The sequence below is a fragment of the Gekko japonicus genome, unplaced genomic scaffold (assembly GCF_001447785.1).
Source record: "Gekko japonicus isolate JY-2015 unplaced genomic scaffold, Gekko_japonicus_V1.1 scaffold564, whole genome shotgun sequence".
Classification (NCBI taxonomy): domain Eukaryota; kingdom Metazoa; phylum Chordata; class Lepidosauria; order Squamata; family Gekkonidae; genus Gekko; species Gekko japonicus.
In genome coordinates, this window is record NW_015169792.1 from 556,320 (window position 1) to 565,320 (window position 9,001).

A 9,001-nucleotide genomic window follows, 5' to 3' on the forward strand; every position below is an offset into this window, starting at 1 on the left:
TGAAGGAAGGGGGAGGTTTTCTCCACAAAACTGTATCTTTTTTAACCTCATAACATAGTTTGTACATGTCTATGAGCTACCCAGGCCACCATAATGTGAAGTCCTAATGTCTGTAGATTCTCAGCACTTTGAAGTGGCAGTTAATGTCACCTTTAACATAGCTACACATATGGTTTACGTTCTCATGTCAGGTTACACTGTGCAGTATGCTTTTCCACACTGTGTGTGGAAATGGGGCCTACAGAGAGACCAATCCCTGGGCTGGAATTCTAATGCAGAAAGGCCCTTGCACATGCTATGAGTTCACCACTATCAATCTACCATAATCCAGGCTAATACAGTTTGCCACAAACTTAAAATAAGAACTAAAAAGATGTGCAGAACCAATAATTCTGTAGTCTATGTAACAGTTTGTTTGCATCCATGCATGTATGCATAATCTTTTGATTAAAATACATTTTAATAAATAACACGTCTTTCCAATATTTCTATCAAAGTGAACACAAATAAAGTATTACATGAGGCCCTCAGATAATCATTTAGGAGGTTGGGCCTACCCTATTAAATTACTAGATTAGCAATCTCTGCTACCACTTCTCCTTAGGCTAAGGTTGCCAGTGAGAGAACTGGAGGGTGGTAACACGGGAGGTAGCCATCAACAACTGCATTTACTATTCTAAATCAAGTGGCCATGGGCAGCCACATAATGTGACTTCCAGTGAAAACTTAGAAGAGCTGTCACACCTCTCTAGGAATCCCTGGAATCTTTACAGTAAGAGAGGAAGTCCACTCCCAGCACTTCAAGTTGTTTGGTGCCAACGAAACATATCTGGGATCAGCTCACATTCTGGTCATGAATGTCTAACACAGCTGCCCCTAGAACCAGTTTGGTGTACTGGTTAAGAGAGGCAGACTCTAATCTGGAAAACCGGGTTTGATCCTCCCCTCCTCCACTTGAAGCCAGCTGGGTGACCTTGGGCCAGTCACAGTTCTTTCAGAGTTCTCTCAGCCTCTAAAAACAAGTCTAGCTCACCACTAGCACCCCTGAGCCTGCTTCGGCAGCGAGGGCAGGGTATAAATCCAATAAATAAATAAATAAATATATAAATAACACTAAAAGCTAGCAATTGTGACTGCCAGACAATCCTAGGGTCTCCTGGCTATTCTACACACAATGCCATACGATAATTAATTAATTGTTCAGCTGCCAAACATATTGGCTATGAAATCTGTGGCATCCTTTCTTCTCATCTGATGTCCTGCAAGATGCCAAATCTTGCAGGACTTCCAGGGATACATTATCTTAGCTAGCTGCATAAAACAAATCAGGAAAGCTTTTTCTTCCCAGCAATCTTCTCTTTCATTGCAAGCTTAGACTTGGGAGATGGCAGGGGTGAGGGGGTGTCCAATAATAACTATGTTTGTATCACCCAGAGCAGCTCATGTAGTTTACTCAGTAGTCCTAGTGTGAAAAACATCATGGTTTGCAAATGAACATGTAGAAAACGGTGTGCCTTTGCTTCGAGTATATTGCTCAAAGCCCTTAAATTGACCTCTTAGGAGAATTTAAAAAAATGTCCATTGCTTATACAGTCAATGCTTGCTGTAGATTAGAGGGTTTGTTTTTTTTCCAACCAAGCAGGATAACTCCTCTGTGAGGCTAATTAGTATTCTCTGAAAATGTCTAGGTTATCGATCTGAGATTTGAAGATGCTATTGATGTACACTAGCCAGTTACGCTTGGATGAGAATTACCTATACAGGGAATTCTAAAGGAGAAAATATATTACAATTTTTGTGACTTCTATTGTTATGTAAACAGACAGCTTAGCTTGGAAATAAAGTATGCATCCTTTCAGGTTCTTGGAACGTTAAAATTCCCATAAGATCAGCAGTGATCTGGGAAATTGCATTGAGACACAACTCATTAACATATTTATCATTCAGATAACACAGTGTCTTTTACAGATTTGAGAACTTCCCCAAGCACATAATAGCTGTAGTTTTTGGAGTTTATCAGAATAGATGTTCTGAGATGTCTATATTTATATGAGATGTCTATATTATGACATTGCCTCGCTGGGAAGCCGTCTCTTATGAATAATCACATGCCCATCATTAAGACAGACAGGCTATATGTGGAAAGGAGGGCCCTACATGTGTATCTGTTTGCAAAGCCCAGTGGCTGCTTTTTTCTATGGAAAAGGGAACTTCATAAGGGTGTAGTCTGAAACAAAGGAGCCACAGATGGGTGCTTAAACCTTCCCTGCTTATTTGCTCTCCATTCCAAATCAGTCTTCAAGACACTTTCCCCTCTGTAGGGCTCCAAGAGAAGGTTAGCAAGAAGATAGCCATATTTGGAGCCCTACCAGACAGGAAATAGCTGGGAGGCACAATATTGAATGAAGAGGTGGCACTAACCGCTTCTCACAGTTTCTTCACTCCAAATCACCTCTTACTGAAACTGCAACTCTAGAGCTGTTTTCACAAGTAATATTTGGAAGTATCCGGCCATCCATAGGAGGAATGCATGCTGCCTGTGATCTTTCTGATACACACATTCTCCATTTCATCTGAATAAGGCACCATGTGCATTTTCCAGCTTCTGTACATGCAAATGTGAACCCTCAAAACTCAGGTAAATAGAGGGGGTGCCTTGTTCAGACTGAGCCTATTGGGAAGGTTGTGACTAGCATTCAGTCCTGGGATATGTGATGGGATGCTCTCAAATGTAACATCCGAAAAAGGCTTAGGAAAAACATCCAACAGGCACTAGAGTTATGGGGGAGAAACACAGAAGCATCATGGGAAGATACATGCTGAATGGTAAGACATTAGCTGTGTGATCATAAAAGCAGAGTTACACCCTTCTAAACTGATTGACTCCAGTGAATTTAGGTGTAGGATTAGGGCTTCTATCCCCATGGGGAATCCCCTGTCCCAGTCCCTGCCATTGCTCCATGGGAGGACTTACTGGTGGTGGAAAGAGGCCTAGGCTGGTGGCAACACTCCCAGTGTGCACCAGAAGTGATGTCAGCACATCACTGGCATCACCAGATGCTCTAGTAGTTGGGCAAAACCTCTATGGTAAAACTATCCTAGGCCTTCCACTGCCACCATTATCTCCCACAGTAATGCTAGGATTGAATTGTAGCAGCCCTGAAGCCAGAAATCTTTGGCTGGTGGGGCAGAGGCGAGGGAGTGGGGAGCAGGAAACTTAATTAGATTAAGTGGGGTAGTGAAGGGGAGAGAGGGGGGCTGGTTTTTTTGGAGCTGGTCTGTTAGGGGCTGGTCTGGTCCAGGAGATCCAGTCAGGTCCAGTCTGGGGGTCATAGCCAGAAGAAACAGAACAAGAGACAAGTCGAGAGTCCAAGAGAGTGGCCATCAAAATCAGGAGGTCAGGAAGCCAGGAGTCCAAACAGGAGTGAGGTCCAAGAACTGGAGCTGAGGGTGGATGCAAGGTCAGCACGGATGCAACTTTTTGCTTCCACAGGAAGCCCAATCCTGAGTGGGAGCTATATAGGCCTCCAGCAGTGCTTCCCTTAGCAGTTGCACTGCTCTTGTCAGTACTCAGGGCTTGGCGTCTGCTTCCCTGCAAGTGTGTGTCTCGGTGACGGGTTGCTAAATCCTTGCGGAGTCACTCCCTCAGCGGAGCCACCCACAGAGGTGAATCAAGAGGACTTTCCATTTGTACCTGTGCCTCATCGGCGCTGCAGGACCAGGCGCTGGGGTTACTGACTTGGGCGCTGGCAGCGGCAAACTGTAGATTCCCAAGGAGTGGGGGGGGCAGCTTCCAGCTCTGGTAATGCTGGTGACTCTGGCTGCACTGCCAACTCAGGCAGGAGCCTGTCGCCATCACCCATGACACTCTCTCTTTCCTTCCCCAGCCCCCTCCCAGTGGCAGGGAGGCTGAGGAAGGAAAGGGAAGCCACCCTGCCTCTTCTGGTCAGTTCCACCCCCTCCAATCAGCTGTTAAACCTAACAGCTGATCTGCTCGGAGTAAAACTGACCAGAAGCAGCAGGGGGCTTCACTTTCATTCCCTAGCCTCCCTGCCACTGCAGGGCAAGGCACACTGGGGATGGGGGGCGTGGGTGGGGCAGGGATTGACCATGGTGGGTTCTCCGCCCCCAAACGCTCCATCATGGTTATGGGCCAGATTGTAGGTATGTGCATTTGTGTTCCATTTAAATAACACTGTTGTCAATGAAGAATTTTGAACAGGGTGCCAGTGTTCCGTGGCAGATTCAGTACCTGATGTTGGTGGACGGCGGTTGTGTGTAACTCTGCGAATTCCTGGTGGGCGGCTGGGTGTCTCTGGGTGCCTTTGGAGAGACTGGCCCGAGCGATGTGGCCAGTATTGCCACAGGTCCTACAGGTCACATAATGGAAACAGCAGGAGCGCCGCTCATGGTCATCTCCACAGCTGGCGCAAGGAGCCAGTATGATGGTCTTCGTGGGATGTGTGGCAGCGGCAGCGGGTCATGAGTCACAGCATGGTGGGCGACGAACCTGATGCATTTCTTCCTCGTCTGAGAGGCTTCCAGTGCTGAGTGAGCAGAGGCCTGGTGTGTGGAGTGGGTCTGGCAGGCATGCTGAGACTTCTCAAATGTGGTGGCCTCACATAGTGCCTTCTCCAGGGTGAGCTCCTTGTGACTGATGAGTTTTTGGCAAAGTTTCTGCTCTTGGACGCTCATGATAAACTGGTTGAGGAGGGCGTCCTCAAGATTTGGGAACTTGTAGTTGAGGGCCAGCCGATGGAGGTCGGCCATGAAGTCAGTGGCTGCCTCGTTGGCCTTTTGTTGGCGCGAGAAGAAGTCCACATGCTATGCTATCTTGGTTGGTTGAGGCGTGAAATGGCCAGTGAGCACCTTGAGGAGGTTGTCGTATGAAGCCTCTTCTAGGGTCTTTGGCGTAATGAGGCCCTGGACGCAGAGTGGCAATTCCACAGGTGCTGAGCAGGAGGGCCTTCGTTTTCTTGGCGTCCCTGATGTCCTGGAACCTGAGGAAGTACTTGAGCCGCTCCACCCAGGTTTTCCACAATTCTGGGTGGGTGGGGTCAAATTCCGATAGATGTCCCAGAGAGACAGCCATGATCCGTGGAGCGGTATAGTGCGAGGGTGCTGGAGCTTATGGTGTGGTGTGGTGTGGTGCGGTGCGGTGCGGTGCTAGCTGGATCTGGATCAGACTTGCTCATTGGGATCCCACCTTCGTCGCCAGTGAAATATACTGGGTTCAGACGCGTATAGTGATCAGCTCATAGTTTATTAGTGATTCAGCAAGTAAAAAGAAGACTGGAAATCCATGGCCAAAGCCAGGTATTTATGTATGCAAAAGGTTACACCCAAAACACACTCCACCCAGTGATAGGCTATTTACATTAAATTGGTTCTCAACTGGTTTACTCTAGGATCCTTGTTTCCCTACTGGTCCATTTTAAGATCCTAGCCAGCTATTGTTATGCATCCCCAAGCTACGTCCATTGGTAAGTACAGTTCAGTCTCAGTACATAACACCCTCCCTATAATGTAATCACCCTAGAATGTATGCCATTTAAAGGCTCAGTTCCTTATCCCCACCAGTGCATGGGGAAGCTGATGATATTAAATGCTGTCCAAGGTCACCTGAGCAGCTGGTAAGAGTACCTTTTCAGATTATGGAGGAATATCTGTGGCCATTTAAGGTTTAAAGGTATGGCTGAACGTTTGTTTTGATCAGTACCCAAGATGAAATTGGAAGAGGAAAAAAGTTTACTCAGAGACTGATTAATCTTTTTTTTTATTTATATAGTATATTTCTTCAGAGTCCTGCTTGAGGTGATAATTTATATTATGGAAGGAAGACTGGACTGGTGGTATGGAGAAGAAAGGGAAAACCTATAGTTTCAGAGGGTAGCCATCTTGGTCTTCCGTAGAACAGTTAGATTCGAGTCCAGGAGCACTTTTCAAAGTACCTTGAAAATCTTGTCACTCTCTGAGATGCTACTGGACTCAAATCTAACTGGGAAATATATAAAAAATGTTGGTTCTTTTTAACCTTCAGGAATTCTTCATATGCAAGCACTGTGTTCATATTATTCAGCTCATAATTATTGATTTCAGAAAGATTTTTCAAAGAATTATTTTCTCAAAGTGCTTTTTTTATTCATACGGACAACAAATATTCCAGTATTTTATACATTTTAACAAACCTTTCTATGATAAATGGGTATTTTCTTTTCTTTTTTTTTTCATTGCTTGAATGGCAGAAGGTGGGGAGGGGCAGCTTTCCTACCTCTTGCGATCGTTCCTTTTAGCTAGTGTTGTAGAATCCTCCAAGAAGGAATGTGAGGTACTGTTTTAGAAATCCACAGGAGGAAGTATGATGTAGCTCCCTATCTGTATAGAAGAGCACTCTAATCCCCCGCCCTTCCGCCACGGATCTCTCCACCATGGAGCAATGTGGTCTCAGGCTCTGTTATTTCATTGTTCACGCTCTCTAGATCCACCCACTTTATGAGCTGAGGTTGGATCTCTATTTAACCCCCTGTCTCTGAATTTAGCCGAATACTCCCTCTGTCCATCTGTGTCTCCTACCGAATCCCAAGAGTCTCAGCAGCTTCTGAGTCTAATACAAACAGTAGCTGAGGGAGTTTTCGAGCAAAGTGGAAAGTACCTTGCTAACTGCTTTAAAGCTATCTGGGACAATGCCAGGATCCATAGTAAGCATGATTTCACAGGTAAGCATGATTTCACAGGTATGCATGATTTCACAGTCGAATTCCATCAGGGGAATGGGCTGTCAAAGGTCAGGAGAGAGGCTAACTCAATTGTCTTTTAGGAACCACACAGAGGAGAATGTGAGATTGTCCGTTTGAGCTTGAGTACCTGTTGGGGATGAGGGGGTAAGAATGTTTGCCACAGAGGAGAATGAGGCCCCTGTAAATGTCATTTTGTGCTTGTGTGAAAAGGAAACAGACTAATAGAGAGATTTCACTGACCAAAAGGGATTTGATTAGGGAAAGGAATTTCTCACTGTGCATCACTGCCATCCTGTGCCACCTCAAGGATGCTTAAACACCTGCCTGTTCAGCTCACCAACTGTTCGATGATTGCCCATCAGTCGGTTTGCTGTTTGTGATCAGTTGGAGCTTGTCCATCAGGTTGCTTTTCAGGTATTCATATTGTATAGTGCAGTGCAATTTATTTATTTTTTGGATTTGTGCCCTCCTGCACAACAGATAGGTGGCCAGGTTGGTCACCCTTGGACTCTGTCACCCACTGCTGCTCAACAGAAGGGGGGCATAAAGTTTTGTGGAAATCCTAGCACATTCAGCTATGCGTTGACATCACTTCCAGTTACACACCTGGCAGTGATGTCACAAAGCACCATTTCAGCAAGTCTCTCCCCCTCCCCAGTCTCCCAGGGGTCGCCAGCATCTCCCCTTCACTAGGAGAGTCTCTAATGGGCGAACTCAGCATTAGGGGATATTGCCTGTTTGGATCCCATCTCTCTCAAGCATAGGGAAAACAAATGGGAAACAGGGTTATTGCTGCAGGTAAAACACTTCATATTTCCCCCACAATTCTATATTCAACGTAAATAATTTGTACTTCTAGAAAAAGAGTGTATGTGTGGGAGTATTTTTTGAAGACCATTGGGAGTGATCAAACTGAGGGTATTTAAGGGCTGGGCTTTTAAATTTCATTGTGTTCCCTTCCATTCCCCTGTCGGGCAAGTACTGGTTTTGTTTGTCATTTCTAGTAACAGATTTCAAGAATCATTTCAGCTTACTGGGGGAAGCGGTATCTTGGGTAAGCTGCTATCAGATGCAGACCAAGATATCTGGGAGCCTGAAGCAGAAAATCCAAACAGTTCATACCCATGCCCCCATCTATATATCTAATAGTCAAGTTGCCCCCTCCATGCGGATATCTAAATCCACACAATTGGAGCAGTCCCCAGGGGTGCAGAAAAATCTAAAAAGTTGAAAAAATATACAGGGGATATTTAAATCCCCCCAAAAGTAAAAGCATTCACTGCACATGTGCAGAGAACACTCTGGCCATTGGGGGGGAGGCTCAGCAGGCCCGGCAGCTGGAAGCTGCTAAGGCCCCCCCGCCGATGCCAGGAGGGAGTGGCAGAAGGCTCGGTGGGCCCGCATGGGCAGGGGAGAAGGATTGGCAAACCCGGTGGCTGAGAGCAACATGGACCTCACCGCCAGTGCAGGGGGTGGGAAGAAGGATTGGCAGACCCAGCAGCTGGGAGCCACGCGGGTCTCGCCATCGGTGCCAGGGGGAGAAGGATTGGCGGGCCCAGGTCTCGCCGTCGGTGGGGGGAGAAAACTCACCTACAGCTGCTTCCTCCTCCTCTACCATGTAGAGCTTCTTCTCCCCCACCCCTTGCAAGTATCGCGGGTCCCCACTTCTTGTAAGAAATATAATACTCTAAATAAAGAACAGTTTATGCTAGTTACTTACTACGCTCTTCTTTTACATTCGAATCAGCTGTCTGAGGTGGGTTACTTCACCCTCAGCCTTCTTCACAGGATTGTCGGGAGGGAGAAATGCTTATGAGAGATCTTTAGAGGGAGGATAAGGTACAAATACAGTTAATAAATATAAATAAATAAAAGGAATGCTTTTTATTCATTTAACTAGACTCATCATTTATATCTAGGGTTCATGTTTTTCTTTGATTTATCTTTTCCTTTTTTTTTTACAACGAGCTTCCCAAAAGATTTGGCCATTAATATTAACGGGTATTTGAATCTCATTACTCTGATTTATGTCTTTTCAATACATTTAAAGCAATGTCAATACAAACTTATCTGTCTCTTGTGAGTGCTGGGCATAGGACTGAGACCAGAAATGTTATGGGACATACCCAGCAACAAAGGAGTGTTTTAACTATATTCTAGATTATATGAGAACACTATATTTGCAAAATGGAGTGTCCTTTCTGCTCAATATTTAACATGGACATAAATTTAACTAAAAGGGTACTCACAACATAAAGTGGTCA